This window comes from Hylobates moloch, unplaced genomic scaffold, assembly GCF_009828535.3.
Source record: "Hylobates moloch isolate HMO894 unplaced genomic scaffold, HMol_V3 SCAFFOLD_17, whole genome shotgun sequence".
Lineage (NCBI taxonomy): Eukaryota > Metazoa > Chordata > Mammalia > Primates > Hylobatidae > Hylobates > Hylobates moloch.
Genome location: NW_026652292.1, coordinates 26,488,100 through 26,506,552, shown reverse-complemented (window position 1 = coordinate 26,506,552; position 18,453 = coordinate 26,488,100).

The window sequence follows — 18,453 nt, the reverse complement described above, 5'->3', positions numbered from 1 at the left end:
TAAAAAAAAAAAAAATTATATGGGTATGGTGGCAGGTGCCTGTAATCCCAGCTACTTGGGAGGTTGAGGCAGGAGAATCCTTGAACTCTGGAGGCAGAGGTTGCAGTGAGCTGAGATGGTGCCAGTGCACTCCAAAACACCCCAAAGGAAGTGAGTTAATATTTTAAAATATCTGTTGGAGGATATTCTAAACCAATGTTTTTCAATATTCATTAACTATCCTCTTAGGAGCCTTTTAAGGCATTCATTAACTGCATCTCCCCCAGTATACACAAATAAAATTAAACCCTAAGAAATGAGATTTTGATGGGTTGGGTTTAACATTAGATAACTACTAATAGCTGTAATAGCTAAGATCTTTTTTTTTTTTTTGGCCTCTAAGAATCAACTTTTGCTCTCTCGGGAATGATATAGACCAAATTGAGAATGCATACCCTAGACTTAGATAAGAACAAATGCAAAGATTTAGACATAATTATTTGGTAGTATGTGGATATCTAGGAATAGCAAGAAGGTTAGTGTCTGAGTCAACGATAACTAGTGAGGGAATAGTAAGAGAATAAAAGAGCTAAGAGAGTAGGGAGATCATTTAAGGAGTTACAGATCAAAATATGGACTTCAACATCATCAGGGGATTTTAAGTAAATGAATGGCATTGTCTAACAAGTTTTTACTATCTCACTGGCTGTTCTGTTGAGTCTAGTGGGAACAACAGCAAAAGCAAAGACAGCATATAGAAAATGTTTGCAATCAGGCCTGGCTGTATAATTTTGGGATCCCAGTGTGAAATGAAAATGTTGAGCTTCTATTAAAATAATTATTCAGAAATCAAGATGCCAAGAGCAAAACACTAAGAACAGAGCCCTTCTAAACACAAAGATCTGGAAGACTGGACACCAGAAAATAGGTTGCAGACACTTGAAGCTGGGCCTGTTTGCAATTATTTGTGAATTAGGGTAGCGATACTGGTGGTGGTTAAAAGGGATTAAAAGTTGGATATTGGAGGCATAACAGACTGTATTCCCTCCTAATGAGCGTAAGAAAATGACAGAAAGAGAGGACACTTAGATTCCGCCCTAAGTAATAAAAAAATGAATTAGACTTTAACTGAAATAAAGGCAGCAAAGGAGTTGACTTGGTAGATTTGTTTGTGTTACTGTCATTATTCTCAGAATTTCATATAAGATGCTTCTGAATTATAATTTATTTCCTATCTTTTATCTGCATTATCATTAATATATCTTGAGTTATTTTAATTTTAAAAATGTTGTCAAAACTGTGTCTTTTATTTGAATAACAAAATTTGTTTTAAGTTGAAGACTACAACTTTTTTTAGTTTATCAGTTTCAGTAGTTATTAATGAAAACATATTAAGAATTCACATATATTTATGACATATGTAAATATATACACGTGTTTGTCAGATGTCTGTTGGGTCCATTCTTGTATTTCATTCTCCATTGAGTATCTTTAAGATTCGCAATTGCCTTATCCCTTTGAAAAGATTTATTGATAAATTAAATATTTATGTTTAATTAAACTGATGTATATCTAATTTCCTTTCACCCTCATTCTTACTTGTTGAGTGACTGCAAAATTATCAAGTCTTAGAATTTTTTAAAAATGAGTTTCTAAACAGCATAACACATTTTGAGGCAGAAATTCATAAGACCTCCTATGTAATATGCTTATTATTTTTTAAAGGCCTCATCTGGTAGTGTCTATTAAAATTTAAAATGTGTACATTCTATAAATGATCAAGTGCACTTCATAGCCACCTCTATTTCTTAATTCTTGATAGCATTCCTTCCTATGTTGACGTTTGTTCTGTAATTTCAAATGTTCCAAGGACACAAATATCAAGTAAATTGCTTATAATTGTATTCATAGTTGTTATCAAATTCAATTAATAAGTATGCTATATATATGAAAAAGTGATTCAGCCTTTAATTTTTGTGCTGATCTTTTGCTTACTTTTAAATCAATGCTGACAAAAAGCCTTAAGATGCTCTTCAGCCTCAACTCTGGAGGTCAGCAAGGACAGAAAGAGCAGAGAGCTGATAAAACGGAGTGAACAAGGCAGACTGAGCCGCTGTGATTATTTCCTCAGTGTCTGTTTTGCAGGAAGATTTTGTTATCTTAAAACTGACGAAGATTATACAGGTTATTTTTCTTTACTTTTTTTTAAAAGGTTATTTTTCAAGGTATGGGATGAATAAAAAAAAAACTATTCAATCATTCTGTCAAAGATTTGTGTAGCTGAAAGCAGAATTTATATTAGAAAATGCATTTCTTTTCTATATTTGATAAAACTGAGGCCTCAAAATTGATATATTTGTGTTTCCTAAATTTGATGAAGCTAAACAATTGCGAATTCGAAAATAGTGTTTTCACTAAGATGAATAATTACTTTCAAAAGTAATACAAAAAGTGAGAATGAACATGCCTTACCACAGAAACTGATACCACAATGAAAAGTAAATTTTATGTTTTGTATTATTTTAATTTCTAATATGAGAAATAATTATTATCAGTAACATGGCTCTACCACACTCATTTCCAAATACAAAACACATACTACTATAAAAATTATTTATTTGAATTTATCTTTCCAAATAATAAAAAATGTTTAAAATCTGGGAAGACTTTACAATATGAAAGTGTGTATATGCCTGTGTGTTTTAAAATAGGAAGGCAGAAAAAAATGACATTGACAGCATCTTAAGCATCTCTTTGAATTTCACATAAAGGATTTCCATATAAAAGTTTCAAGTAATAATTCAAGATGTATTTGCATTTTATTCTTTTTAAAGATTCTATTTCATGGTTCCAAATTATTTTTTTTAAAAAAATCTATAAGGAATAATTTACTGATGAGTCTTAGAGGTGAAAATATGAAAATGTAAAGCAAGGACGAACACATTTATCTTCTATCATTTTGTGGAAAAAAGTCAGACATCTACTACTAACAGCTGTCAGTAACAATTCTGCTTTGAAAGACAAACTATATCACATGCAATATTTGAGATGCTAATTACAAATGTGAATTAAATATTTTGAAGGAGTACAGTGACTGAAAAACAAATACCATTTGGTATTTTAGTAATCTTGTCCATCCATATTCAATCAGTAATATCAGGCAATTTAAAATTTGTAATTAAGTGAAATACATATTTCACAATTGTGCACACATAGAATGCATAAAATTAGCAAAGATAACCAAAAATGTAATTTGAAATTTAAATATTTCCAAAATAGCTAATCAAATAATTACTAATATTAATGTTTAAATTTATTTATGATCTTTCTATATTTTTGCCTCCATACTCAGAATTGTGAGAGTTGCATCACATTCATTGTTTATAGGAGGCAGTATCTCAGTTCTTCAATTAATGCAATGTTTCTAGTATTATTTTCCAGAAACATGAGTTTTAATAACATAAAAGTCCATAAATACCATCATAGGCAATGCCTTCTATGTCATGAATATACAATATTAAGGAAAAAGAAATATGTGGATTTTTGTATTACTTCTAGACTGAATGCTAGCCAGAAATTTAGCATTGAATAATTTATTTATTAAATATTTAGAATAGCATAACATGCACTGTGCTAGATGCTGAATAAGATACAGCAGTTCATTTTCCTTTTGAAGCTTGCATTCTTGTGGGGAATCCAATTTTTAAAAAAATATTTTCAAGTGTGCTGAATGTTACCAAAGAGAGGAATACTACGAGTTGAATTAAGTCAGAAGACTGCATCCTCAAAAAAAAAAAAGTAAGGCTGGGTAGCAGGAGAAATTGAACTATACCAAAGATCTCAGCCAATCTTAGCAGGAGCACTGGAGCTGCAATGACTCCTCAGAATTGTACTGAATTGGAATGAGGGTTCTAAGCATTTATATTGCCAACTCAACTGGTCACTTGACATGGGTTACTCCAAGAAGAGGGTAATGACATTGAGCAAGCAGCTCTCCTCAGCCCATGGCAAGTGCTAGGAGTGACTCAGCTGGGAGTTACTGTCTGCCCACACTTTCAGCAACTAGGAGAATGAATGTTCCAGGCCAGAGTGTAGAAGAGGAAGTGAGGAAACAGAACATCAAGACATTCACTACAGTTTGGAAAGATTTTTTGGTTTTACAGGGTTATTTGGTGTCTCTCTTTATGTTACCTAAATCTTTTCTGCCTGCTTCTCTAAAATGGATAATACGTGAGAAAATTTTCATCTTGTTTTTCTGTCACCATTCTTCTGACTGATGAAAGACATGCAAATGCAAATACTGTGTGACATATTTTGTATTTTTAAAAACTGTGTTAATAAAAGAACAGTAGTTGGCTCTGATTTATATTTTTAAAGTATAAATTAATGCAAAATTTCTGATATTATAATTTGACAATATATTTTGAAAGTACATAAAATATCTATTTTGAGTTCATCAACATCTTGAAGTTTATTCTATCTAAGGACTCAATAATTTGGAAATCACTAATTTCCAAAGTTATATCCCAAAACTGCAATTTAGAAACAATAACAGATTACTCAAATAAATTTATGAGGCTCAGTATATTGGAATAATATACAAGTTATCAAAATAAGTGAAAATACAGGTTATACAAGTATATAGAAAGTTTATAATTGCATTTTATATATATATTCATATGTAAATATAAAATAATCTAGAGGGAAGCATAAACATGCTTATTGTCTGTAATTGAATTATAGGTTATCTTTTTAGACCTCTTTGTAGTTGACAGTTTTCTCTCATTATTGTGTATGATTTAATAATAAAAAATTATTTTAAAAACCTCTGTGCATCATCTTTGTATAATATGTAACCACTGGCAGTAAACGTTTTCTCTTCTACACCAAATTTAGATCAATACCCCAATAAAGTTCCAGTTAATTTAATGGGAGAGAAGGCAGAATTAACCCTTCTTTTAGACACAATTAAAGGAAACAAGCAAAATTTTAAAATAAATCAGGAATTAGACACAACGAAGTCAAAAGTAATTTTCGGTAATCCTATCAATAACAGTTTTTTAAATTATATCAATAAATATAATATTGTCCTAGTATATACATAAAATAAAATGGGAATATATATAAATATTTGTATATATGTGTATCTATTAAAAAATAAGCAATATTCATTCAATCAGCAAAATAATATTTTATTGTAATATGCACATCAGAAAATATAAAATAACCAAAAGTTTTACTAATTAAAATTTGGTTATTGTTAAAAAGAATCTTGTAATCTGAGCAGATAATTTCAAAATGGTAAATAATAATTCATTAGATGAAGACAAATTGCCCAAGTATTGAGTATATGTGTTAAACATGAACCCTATTTATCTTAGAAAGCTAGTAGCAGGGAAAAAATATTGTTTCTATGTATTTTAAGACCAAGAATGTGCATTTACATTTATTTTTCAGGCAAAATAGTATGAGCTTCATGAGGATGACAACTTCAATTGATGGCAGTGTTTTCCCTCTGGAAATTTAGAGAATTTTGTAAGTTAGAAAACGAAAGCCTTCTTAGATATATACCTGTCTCAGCAGCAAATATTTGACTTTAAGTTTATACCAAGTGAAGTATTCAATGAGAATCTGAGTCATTTTGAATGAAAAGATAGCTACATGCAAACACAAATGGAACTATAAACCTGAAGGCCTTCATGGCATAAAACATGGTGATAGAAAATAGGATCTTATAACATGGACTTAACCTATATTATGATGTTTGTGATGAGTAGTAGCCTTTTCACAGGTACTCTCTTAATATTATTTAGTAAAAAAGTGTAGTAATGCAAATATGTGATGATTTTGTTAGACTAGAGCCATTTAGATGGCCTTATTTTCTTAAGTACTACTTTTATTATCTTACAATTTTAACTTTGAACTTCAGAAAATTGAAACTGCTTAAATTTCATGACTGACTTAGAATCATTGGATGATACTAAAGTTTAAATCAGAATCAGAAAAGGTATTTTATTTTTCTTGAAATGTACCTTAAAGACATTTTAGAGGGTGTCATGGGAGCAATATCTATCATTATCAATCACTGTGTTTTAGGATCGAGGCAAATGAGCACAAATTTATCCTTAAGGCAAGAGTAAGCTCTGTGACTTCTCTAGCCCTGAGAAGCAAAGGAGCCATGTATCAATTTACTAACTATGGTGCAAAGTCTCCTAGACTTCCAGGAAAAGCTACAGATTGCTTTAACTTTGTTTTTAAAAGACAAGTTCTGCTTCACTCCCAAATATCTGGAGGTTACAACTGTAATAATCATGTAATTTTTTTTTTTATGGGTCATTCTTTCTGTGGCTGTTCTAAAGGTTTGATAGCTTCCTTATTTCCATCCCTGTAAGAACTTTCAGGTTGTAGACAGCGTGGGGAATATTGGCTGTATACACACATGGCAAAAAAAAAAAATGAAAAGATCAGAGTATAGAGAGCTTGCATAAAATGAATCCTACAAAGATGCAGATTGGTAAAGGTGTGCTTTTATCGGCTTACTCTTCCACATAAACATCAGAAATAAGTGGAGGCGCCAAATCAACTGGTCACACTAAGTATGAATACATTTTAATACCTTCACATACAGAGAAACTAAAAGATGACACAAGACAAGAAAGAAGAATATTTACAATTGGTGAGTGGTGAGGTATATGAACAAATATAACTCACAAAATATAAAAAAAATACTTATAGAAAGGAGATCCCCTTGGGACACCACCTCCTCTTCTTAAAACAAAAACAAAACAAAAAATCATGTTTCTGTAAACCAGAAATCAAACAAATATTCAAAGTAAAAAGAGGTTGATCTTGCTAGCAACCTGGATTCTGGTTGAGGAATGAGTAAAGTGATAGGAATTTCAAGTCTATAGAGTAACTGTGGGCAGTATCACTAGCCTAAGTTGGGAACTAAAACCAGTCTCACTTTTAAAAATTGAGATGAGACAAGGCAATCCTACCTGTACACTCTATCTAGGCTATAGTTTGTGCTAAAATTTTACTGTTGGGGATTTAGAAGCACACACAGTTTCATAGCCTATATCATACTAAAATCACCAGCTAGATCAGTGCACTGCCCCCAAAGTCAACATCATGAAGGACGACTGAGCTGTGAACTACTGAGTTGTGAACATAGAAAGTATTTTTGATCAGAGATCTTGAGTATCTAAATGAAACAACCATAAAACCAACTGAACAGGGTAATAAATGGAGGTGGGGGATGGTGGGAGGAAATGAGAGAGAGAGAGAACAAGGGTGTGCTGACAAACTGGAAACCAAAGTACAGGAAGAAAAAAACCTGTGTATTGCCAGAAATGCCTAGCCCTCCTGTAAGTTCTTACTTTCCTTTCCAAGACTGAGTCCCCATGACTGTGAGTTGAAAGCAGCGACTGAACCAGGGTCCCCCTTCCCAGGTTCCTGTACATCTATTTGTGACCATATGACTTATTTTCCCAATTGCAATGTGAAGAAAAGTCTTTACAAATTAAAGATTATAAGTTGTGGATCTACTTTTTCCACATGTCTCTTTCCCCTTCTGTCTTCTGGATATAGAAAATGATGAGGCTTTTGTATTAGGAGCTAGTACTTAGGACGGAAAGAAGTCAGGTAATCTACTGACAAAGCCATTTTGTGCTGTTATATGAACAGAAAGGTGTTTCTGGAATGTTATAAATGAAGGTATATTTACTAAAACATCTAGTATTACTCTAAAATATAATAATAACTTATAGCCCAAGAAACTAAGAAAGGAGATTCATTTCCTGTAGATAAATAAATCAATAAATATGTTTAATTACCACAGACATAAAAATATGATAGTAGCCACATAACTTTCATTAAGTTATCAAAGTATATAAGAGAAAAATGAAAGATGAAGTAAATTATAAAAAACTATTTAACATACGTAAGATAAAATACGTAATGATTGAAGTAAAAACAAACTAGGTGTTACACACTGACAGACTGTACAGGTTCTTAGGACATTTTAATCAATTAGAATTTAGAACTAATAACTCCATGAAAACTTCACAGAGTCAGGAAGATGAAAAATATAAAAAAGCTGTTAAAAAACGTGTGTCCAGTATTAAGAGGCATCGCTATGTTAATTATCATTTCAAATATAATTTAAAAATGGTGGAAAAAATTGAGCTAAAAAATAATGAAAATTTGTTCTAATTAAAAAAAAAAGACATGCATCTTTATCTTAAAAGTTGACACAAACTGTTGAATAGGATAAATAAAATAAATCCACCCCAAACAAAACCTAATGAAACTGAAAATATCAGCTATAAAGAGAAAATCTCAAAGGATAGCTACAAAAGAATGGCAGTGAGATCGAGGTCCTTCCTCGCAGCAATACAAGACAGGAAATAAGATGGAATGAAGACTTCAAGAAACTAAATAAAAGGAACTCTCTTTTTACAAGTCTGTCATAAGTTAAACTCTCACTCAAGATTGTCAGTGAAGTGAGAATATTCCAATAATACAGAGACCATGTTTTACTAATACTGAATTTCCTTTAAAGAACTGCAAACAAAAATCATAAAATAATAAAAAAATTCCCATTACAAATATTACTAAAATATCCTGGATTACCTGTTCAAATATTGTCTATAATCATTATAGCTAATCATTGTGATTTAAAAAGTGAAAATAAGATTCTTGCCCACAATATCAAAGTTGATTGAAACCAGGTGTCTAATGGTTAGTTATATATTTTAAATTTATTTTTGTTTTTAAAAGAAGCCTAGAAATATGAATAATTGCATTGTAATGAGATTTCTGTGCCCATTAAATTGATAAAAATAATTTAAAGTCATAATAAAATTAGCTATCAGTACATTATAGTAAACATCTAAAAGAATGCTGACAAGACTATAACTTGAGACTATTTTACTTTTTTTCTAAAAGTGAGTTTTTCACTTGAAAATAATTTGACAAGATATATCAAGATTCTGACAATCAACATACATATCTGGTTCAATAATTTCATTTTATTAGTCTAAAATTTAAAGATATATTCTGTGGTTGGAAATAAATTAATTATACATACATTCATTTCTGCCTCCCATTTCTATCAATTTTCAAAATTAGGCATATTTGTGTGTATATAACTGTATTACTGTAATGTAATATACTAATCAGTTATTAACATAAGAAAGTTTTACGATGTAAATGCATACATTTACATAAAGTGGAAATATGCATTATTTTTAAATATTTTATAAAATATTTATATTTATACCCCACTTATTTTTAAAATTTAACTTTAAGATTAAGAGAGTAATATTTTTCAAAATAATTGGGAAGATGCGGTTTGAACATACGACATTCAAATACTGTTTAAGAGTCAAAATTATTTCTGAGAGATAATGAAATCATTATGAAGCAAATATAAAAACAAAGGTGCTTAATTTGAACCAATCTCCTTCTTTCTAACTATTACAACCAGTCAAATATATATGCCATGAGATGAATATAATTTATTGAAATTGACTGGAGGATACAATTGGCCCTGAGAATTCTTGAATTCTGCATTCATGGATTCAATCACCCATGAAATAAAAAATATTTGGGAAAAAATTCTGCAATTTTCAAAAGCAAATCTTGAATTTGTCCATGTGGAGTACTACACTGAATTCATATAAATGAAGCGATGTGTAGGCATCATATTAGGTATTGTAAGTCATCTAGAGACGATTTGAAGTATATGGGAGGATGTACAAAATTATATGCAAATACTATGCCACTTTATATAAGTGATGAGTATTTGTGGATTTTGATATCCATGAATATCCTGGAATCAATTCCTTATGAATACCAAGGCATTACTATAAAAATATCTCTGGCTTTTTTTTTTTTTTTTAGTACATTTTGTGTCTAAAAGTCAATATATCTTTTATTGATAAGGAAAAACTGTCACATACAATAGATTTTTACTGGCAGTTTCTTACCTTCAGCCCAGGCAGTGATGACTAGAACTATTATTAGATCGTGATCCTGTAGTCATCTCTGCTTATGAGGCCTAGGCCAGTGTTTGTCAAATGCACCATGCTACTAGTCGTGAAACCATCAGTTTCTTAAATGAATAGGCATCACACCTTTGAAAACAAGTTGAGACGCTAATGAACTCCATTGCAAGTACAAGCAAAGTACTTGTATCAGAATTACACAAATCAAATATTTAACATGTTGCTTGAACACTCAATTGCTTTTAATTTGAAAATATTACTTGTAAGGAGCAATTTCTTCTAAAATTTTCAAAAATGCTTGCTATTATTTGTAAACTTTTATACATATGTTTCAACACATAAATATTTTAACACGATACTATTCTAGCAAAACATCAATTTCTACCCTAGTTTAATGTCATATTGATATATAACATATATAAAATGCTTTATTAATTTATTCCTTCCTTTGCCATTCAAGACTGTACCTTCTTGCTTCTCTGTTTTCTCTCTGTTCAGAAACATACCTACAGCTAAATTATAAAATTTTTGTTGAGTACATTTTTAATATACACTGCAGATTTTAAGGGGTTTCCTCATCAACAGAGCATATCCAATCAAATAGCTGCCCTATGATTACAAAGACGTAGGTGTGTCCTTACAGAAATTTTTGCCCGTTCAAAAGCTATCTCTGCCAAACATTGCAATATATAAAACTGCTTTAAACTGCTTCAAAGTTAACTATTTCTTTAGTAAAAAATATGCTAAATAATCATTGTGTTCACATTTCCATGTTTTATATTTAAATATTCAAAATGTTTGTTAAACCTATATAGCTATGAGAATTCATTTATTCCTTATTTTTAATCACTATCCTAAGGTTATATTTTTACACAATGAAAGACTTAATAGTAATTTAATATTCATCCCTAGTGCTAAATCTTGGAATGTATGGGGGTTAATGGATCTGTTCTTTTACTTGCTAAATAAAATGTGTCCCCTTAGATGATGGTTACCATTTCTTAATTAAGAATCCACTAAAGTGCCATCCAAATGTACATAATTTATTCCCTTTATATTATTGGACTGGGAATTTTGCCAATGAATAAAACATCTTATTCTGAGGCAAAATGGAAACTAATATTTTAAAGCTTGATAAGAAATATCATTTCTTGAACTTGTTTTAATAATAAATTTATAATATAATGAAGAGCAAATCAGGGTAATACCTAATCTGACATTCAGTACAGGCACTAGCCGAAATCTAAAATGATTACTTCTTAAGGAAAGGTAAAAAAAAAAAAAAAAAAAAGCTTTGTGATGGAGAAACTATATGGATATGTGCCTATATATGTATATATGTGTGTGTTTACTGTGATCGTTGTTGTTTCTTATATGAAATGATTGTTGTTGCTCCTATCCATCCTTGTCATAACAGAAGGCAACCGTCTCATTAGCTTAGGCACCTTGTCTTTGTTAGTTACCTACCTAGGAATTATTTGCTTAAAATTTTAGCACCCACATCATAATTAAAATATCTCTTTATTTGATCCCATATTTCACAAATAATCCACAAGTGATTTATGCATAGTTTTAACTTCTTACTACCTTGACACTTTGGTCATATCTACGTCTGTTTTCTGTTGTTTTGCTGCCGAGTGATCATCAAAAGTGAAAGAATGTAATTTTCAATGTACTGTTTCTTAAATTGTAATGTAGACATATTCTTCAGAATTTATGAGATGATATGTCTAAGAAATGTTACCTAAAGGTTGTTAGATGTAGGAGGAATTTATGGGAATTATTTTACCTTGCTGACTCAGTTTTGCACTTGCCAACTCTCACAAAATTTCAGATTGTATTGAATGTATTCATGTTGAATAATTAATACAATGGATTACTGATTATTCATTAGAAAAACTAATGGGGCAAATACAAAAGGACAAAGTGAATACATTCCTCCTATTTGCAGTTGAAAATGCAACAGTGACCATCCTTTTGAGTCCTAGGAATCTAAGACACTGTCTTATATTAGCAGTGTCTTAGAAAACTGAATTCACAGCAATAAAATCTTTCTTATCCACATTTAGATTAATTCTGTAATTCTAAGTATATGTGAGCAAAGAGAAAAATTATGGAACATAAAATGGAAATGTGACTTCTTTGTAGTGGAGAAGAGGGTGTATGACTGAAGATTACCAGAAATTGAAAGGCTAGAGTCCCAATATTCCTGAGGTAGTATTTGTTCACAACATAATGATTAGATTAGAAAAGGCATATATTGATTTTTCTATTGAAATTTGTTCCTTTCCATCCTAAAGTTCATGTTTCAATTATTTTAAAATTAGGATGCGAAAACATTCTTATGAAGCCAGTTAAATTATACTGAACATAGTGGCTACAAAGCAGTATTTTATAAAAGAGAAAATGTCACGTCTGACATGACAGCAAGCTTTCTTTTAAACATATTGCCTTCCATTTTAGATTTTCTTTTTCTAAAATGCTGTATATAGCAACACCAAATATACATTTTTAATTAAAAATTTCATGTAGCTGTATTCATGTGTGTTGGGAGGAGAGCCTCATTACCAGTCCTGACGTTTTCTTCCATGCAGAGCAGCATCCATCAAAGTAACACTTTGGTCTCCTTTTCACCTTCACCCTCTTCTTTGGCAGAAGAAATTAACTGCCTTAATGGAGTATTTGGAAGAGAAATTGGCAAGTCTCTTGCTAAACCTATGCAGCTAGATCTAGGTTTAAACCTAAACTTTATGTCTATCTGCAGTTAGGCTACTCTCTGGGACACATGTTTTTCTTTCTTAGTCTACATTGTAGCTTTTACACAGACAGGCTCTGCTGCAGAAAGAGGTAAAGGTCTAGTACAGCCCTGATCAAGAGGATAAGTCTATCCAATTATAGAGTGTGGTATCAAAGCCCTGTTGCCAAACACCCGAGCTAGTATTTTCCAGTATCAACCACAGCAACAATAGTTATTTCTCTATCTGCTTTTGTTTTTTCCTTCATTTGGTTCAGAACTTTCAGGGGGGCTGGTATTAATTGGGGGGGGCATCTGAAAGTTATCTAAATATGTAACCCTAGTATATGTCATAATACTGTTTTTAGTTAAGCATTGCAGTAGCTAGCACTTACTCGGCAGACTAGCTTAGGTAAAAACACGTGGAATTCAATGACTTTTTAAAAAGATCTATAAACCAGTTAGAAATTTGTATAACATAAATAGATGATTAGAATTACAAAACGGATCACAATCTCTTCTGTTCTCATTTCTTTCCATATCTCCTCTCTGATTTCCTTGTGTTTTACTTCATTTTCTCAGCCCAGTTTTCTTTACATAACTGAAGCTATGGTTGCAAAATATGTGCTTCTGTTTCTAAGAGTGTCCTAGAGAGAAAAAAAGAGGTTTCCTTAGCTGCTTTTCATAGAAAACAAAACAAACATAGAAGCAAAATATATGAAAAGAGTTTCTTATTGCTCCGGCTTAAGAATTACATATTTATTCCTTGAACAATCTCTGTGAGCAACAATGGCAAACAGAATTGATTTGGCCTGAGTCATATGTAACACCACTCTGTGACTAAAGATTTAGTCTTTTACTAGAGAAAAGAGAGAAAAATAATGTAAAATAGGTGTCAGTCATGATTTAATATCCCAAAAGACAAAAACAAAGCAGTTTCAGTTGTATCTAGAGAAAATGTGTCCGGTAATGACAGTGTGCAATTCAAAAATGAATGCAATAAACCTCTGAACACTACAGAGTATATGCAGGGATATATAAGGTAAATATTTATGTCGATGTTATGATACTTAGTAGATACCTACTTTTTCCCTCTGTTAATGAGAATAAAGTAGCACTAGAGAAACAATATATGCAAAAGATGGTAAATGACAAAATGAACTACATAGCCATGTCAAATCATAGCTATTTAAGGTATTCAGATTTTTTTCTGGTAGCACAAAATAAGCTTTGGGACAGATGCATCTCGTAGGGATGCAGGCCCAATGGGCAAGTGTATTAATTTCTTTTTGTATTAATGAGCATGATAAATTTGTTTCTCTAATTATGTGTGACTGTGTAAGAATCAAATAGCATCAGCAAATTACAAAATTTAATAAAAATATTTTATATTTTCTATTCTCATTATTCTAAGGAAAGCAAAGTCTGTGTGAAAATACACAGGGCTATTCTTCCAACAGGGTAGCAACATTATTTATAACCACATTATTTGTAACCTTGGGCTCAGGAAAGTTTGTAGGTTGTGTTGGGTCAAGAATAGCAATGAAAGATTTTTGGATATGATAATAATTTCTGGTATGGCTCACTTTCATATTGAGATGGTTAAGTAACTTAATAGATGCTAATTTTATTTTTGCATTTTGAAATGTTTAAATAAGCAATGTTTTGGGGATACTACAGAAAAAAATCATTTAGACTAGTTTCATTTAAAATAAATATTATTTGAACAAAATGTAAAATCCAGCTTTGCTCTCTACTATGACAAATAATCAAACAAATAAGACTTTTAAACTAGAATTGCAACAAGTATGCTTAAAATACATCAGGAAACTTGCATTTAGAAATACCAAATTATATGTAAATGGTTTACTAATATATAAGTCATATATTCCTTTGTAAAGCTCTATTTGGCAAAATATTACTAGCAAATTCATGGAAATACACATTTTTAAATTAAATAGCAAAATATGTTAATGTAACATACAAATATAATTCTTACGTATTTAGATGGTGCTGTGTTCCAGTTAAACTGAATGAACTAAAATTGCTAATTTGTCATTGTAATTTTCTTTAACATGCTAACAGCTTATAAAACGTAAAAAAATACCCTCCTTTTATTTTATTTTGATGCTAGGTTTGGGAAAAGTATAAACATTATCTTCAATTATCACAATCATCAATCTATAGCTAAATATGCCATATGATTATGGAAGTCCTGGTCCAGCCTGCCACAAAACAGATCTCCCAGAAGGGTTAAAGAAGAGAGATGAAATAAATTCTCAAAGAAGGATTGCAACAAGTTTTCTAGCCTAAGTGTTGTTCTGTCTTTTATATCAGAACCTGATTTTCAATCACCTCTAAAAATATACTAACATTTTACATCTTTGGAAATTGAGAAATGGACAAATTAAATAACATTTTCCAGTGAGTGGTAAATTTATAATACAAAACTAGGGTTATCCGGTTCTCAAAAGAATGAAGGCTATTTCTTTTCCTTTTCTTTTTCTTTTTTTCTTTTTTTTTATTTTTGAGATGGAGTTTCGCTCTTCTTGCCCAGGCTGGAGTGCAATGGTGCCATCTCAGCTCACCGCAACCTCCACCTCCCAGGTTCAAGTGATTCTCCTGCCTCAGCCTCCCGAATAGCTGGGGTTACAGGCATATGCCACCACACCCGGCTAATTTTGTATTTTTAGTAGAAATGGTGTTTCTCCATGTTGGTCAGGTTGGTCTCAAACTCACGACCTCAGGCGATCCTCCTGCCTCAGCCTCCCAAAATGAATGAAAGCTATTTCTATAGTGTGATATCAGTAGGTCTAGTTATGTATGGCATAAAACGTTACCAGACATGGTGAGACAGTATAATCAATTTTGGGGAGAAACAGAAACATAAGAATATGGAAAAGGCAAACGAGAAACAGAAAACATCAGAATTTGGAAAAGGCAACAGGTAAGTCTGTTAGCCTCTAGTTACTTGTGGAGAAGAAACAAGATAAAAGGCAGTAAGGGCTCAGTAACAGAATTCAGATATAGAAGAATATAAAGAACTGAACAACTCCTAAGTCAGTAATATTTCTAATTCATCCTGTGCTAAATAGTTTTTCTTCTTCTATTTTTAATAAATGAATCAGTGCATGTTGGAAATATGTAAAATGACATATTAAATATCTATCATATTATTCTGTATTGAGACAGTAGATGAGTGAATATCAATTACATGTAAAGATTTACATTGTCAGTAAGCTAGCAGGGTTACAAAGAATGTTAGCTAAACCATTTCTAGTCATTGCAAAGATTTGTATTCTGTAATTTTTGCCAAAATAACTTTTCTTCATTTCATAATTGGCAACTTATTACACAAATTCAAGTTTCAAACATACCATCTTGTTACAGCTACCAAACTTCAAACTTTATAATGTTCGGTTTATGGGCTAAAAAGAATATCCTGATGGGATTTTGTTTTGTTCAGGAATTTGTTGAAGGGGGCCACCAAGCAGGGAAATACTTAGTGCTTTAATTTTTATAAAAAGGCTAAGAAAGGATGGTGGATTATCTGTGTGATTATAAATAAATTTAGCAATATTGTAAAGTAGCTCAGAATGATTCTGAGAATTGAGAATGTAAAAGATATTAAAAGTAATGCTAGACAATTCATTTCAAGATTTACTCAGAAATTATTACAACTTTTATATATTGTGATATAATGTCATCTGTAAAATTTTGCATTAATGGAATATAATTTCTATGGGGGAAACTATGAAAGGCAGTCCATGAGCAAATAATACATTTTATACTTTAATGGTAATTGATTTTCTAAAGATCTGTAGTAGAACTTAATTGGACTTAGTGGGTTCAATTTTATTTGACTAGTTTTTAAAAGTTTATTATAGTCCAGGAAGAATTCCAAGTCCTATGGGCACTAAGTCAAAGAAGAAACTCTGATCTTAAGAAATTCAAGCGTTGAGCAGTTAAAATTATATAAATGTGTAAATAAGTATATAAAATGTGCATATATATATTCTATCAGAATTTTCTCTCACTAAAAATAAAAGAAGAAAGTAAATTTGTTTGCTATCCCTTATACATTTTTGCATCTGGCAGTTAGTCACGTAAGTGAATCAATTGGGTGTTTATTAAATTCTGAAAGGGGAGGAACAGAAAAAGGGAGATGAGAAGGGGTGGGAGGAACAGGGGACAGAGAGATGGTAAGATAAAGGGAAAAGGGAGAGGAGAAGCTAAATATGTGATTCTGTAACATCTTTGTATTTCTGGATATGAGAATCATCGGTAATGTAAAATTAGTTTCTTTTTTTGTTAAACTATAAATGTGTAGGTTAGTCTTAAATGTTGTGGATTTCAAAGAAAAACACTTTATGCCTAGGAATTTAATTTCTTGTAAAGATTAATCACTACTGTGAAAGTTATCAGAATCAAAATGGAATCACTACTGTTAAAAAAAAAAAAAAAATTCCCAGCCAAATAGAGGCAGGGAAGGCCATGAAGAGAAAGTTCTCAGGCCTGTATGCCTGATAACAAAACCTATCACGATGGCCTCTGCAAAAACCACAGCTTTGCACAAAGGTCATCACGAACTTACACACAAAATTCTTCTGCAAGGACATCTGCCCAGCAACTGCCTGTTCAAACTGGGACTGGAATCATTCTTGTTATTTATCTTTGTAGCTATGGATAATTATCTCAAAACAATTATGTAATCATCCTTGTTTTTTCTTTAAAAACCTTTTTCTTCTTTTACCTTTCTGAATATGCACATACCTTTACTGCGGCACACGTATTCTCATGTCAGTGCTCTAGTCCCAAATAACTACCTTTTTCTTTTAAAGAGACTTTTTCTGTTACTTAGGTTGACACATCCTGGCTTCCCAAAAGTTATGCGGCAGCAGGTAAATCCACTGGCAGGAAAACATCAAATTCATACAGCTGTGTACCTAACGGCATCCCCTGCATAGTTGAAGATTCATTTACTCATTTCTAATATGCATATGCTTACAGATTGCTTTTCACATAAATATGTGAAATGTTGTGTGACATGCGAACATTTTCCCATCTGGATGATTGTTCATAAAACTCATTTTCTATGATTTAATAAACCTAGGAATCCACAAGCAAGAACAGCTTTAGCCCTAGTATTTCAATGTTTGTAGGTGTTACAATCACTTGTATGTTCCATAACACGTTCCTACTTTTATCAACTATTAATTTGTGCTTAAAAGGTAATAAACCTAGCACTCTGATCCTTGGCTGTCATTAATGGCAACATAAATCAAAGGATTATATGCTTTAATATTTTTCAAACCCTTCTATTCTACTTCTCCCCAAACTCCACCTCTCATAAAAATTTACTGGTTTAGAAGAGCTGAATGTCTTGGAAAAAATTGATTATGTAGTTTAGCAGAAGCTGTTGCTGGCACTGCATAAAATAAAGCATAGATTATATGATTCAAATGTACCAAAACAAATGATATTTTTGGAATGAAATTAGAATTATATTGCTTTCTCTGATCATTTTGGAAACCACTTTGTAATAAAAGATTATTACCATTCATGCATGTGCTGTACAATCTCTCCAAATGCAGACACCAGACTGGAAATTGTCCACCAGAACCTACTCAGAAAAAATAAATAAATAAATCAACAAACAAACTTTTCTGGAACATATTAACAAAAATATTTCACAGAGATAACTTGAGAAAATAAATCTTTTCATTTTTA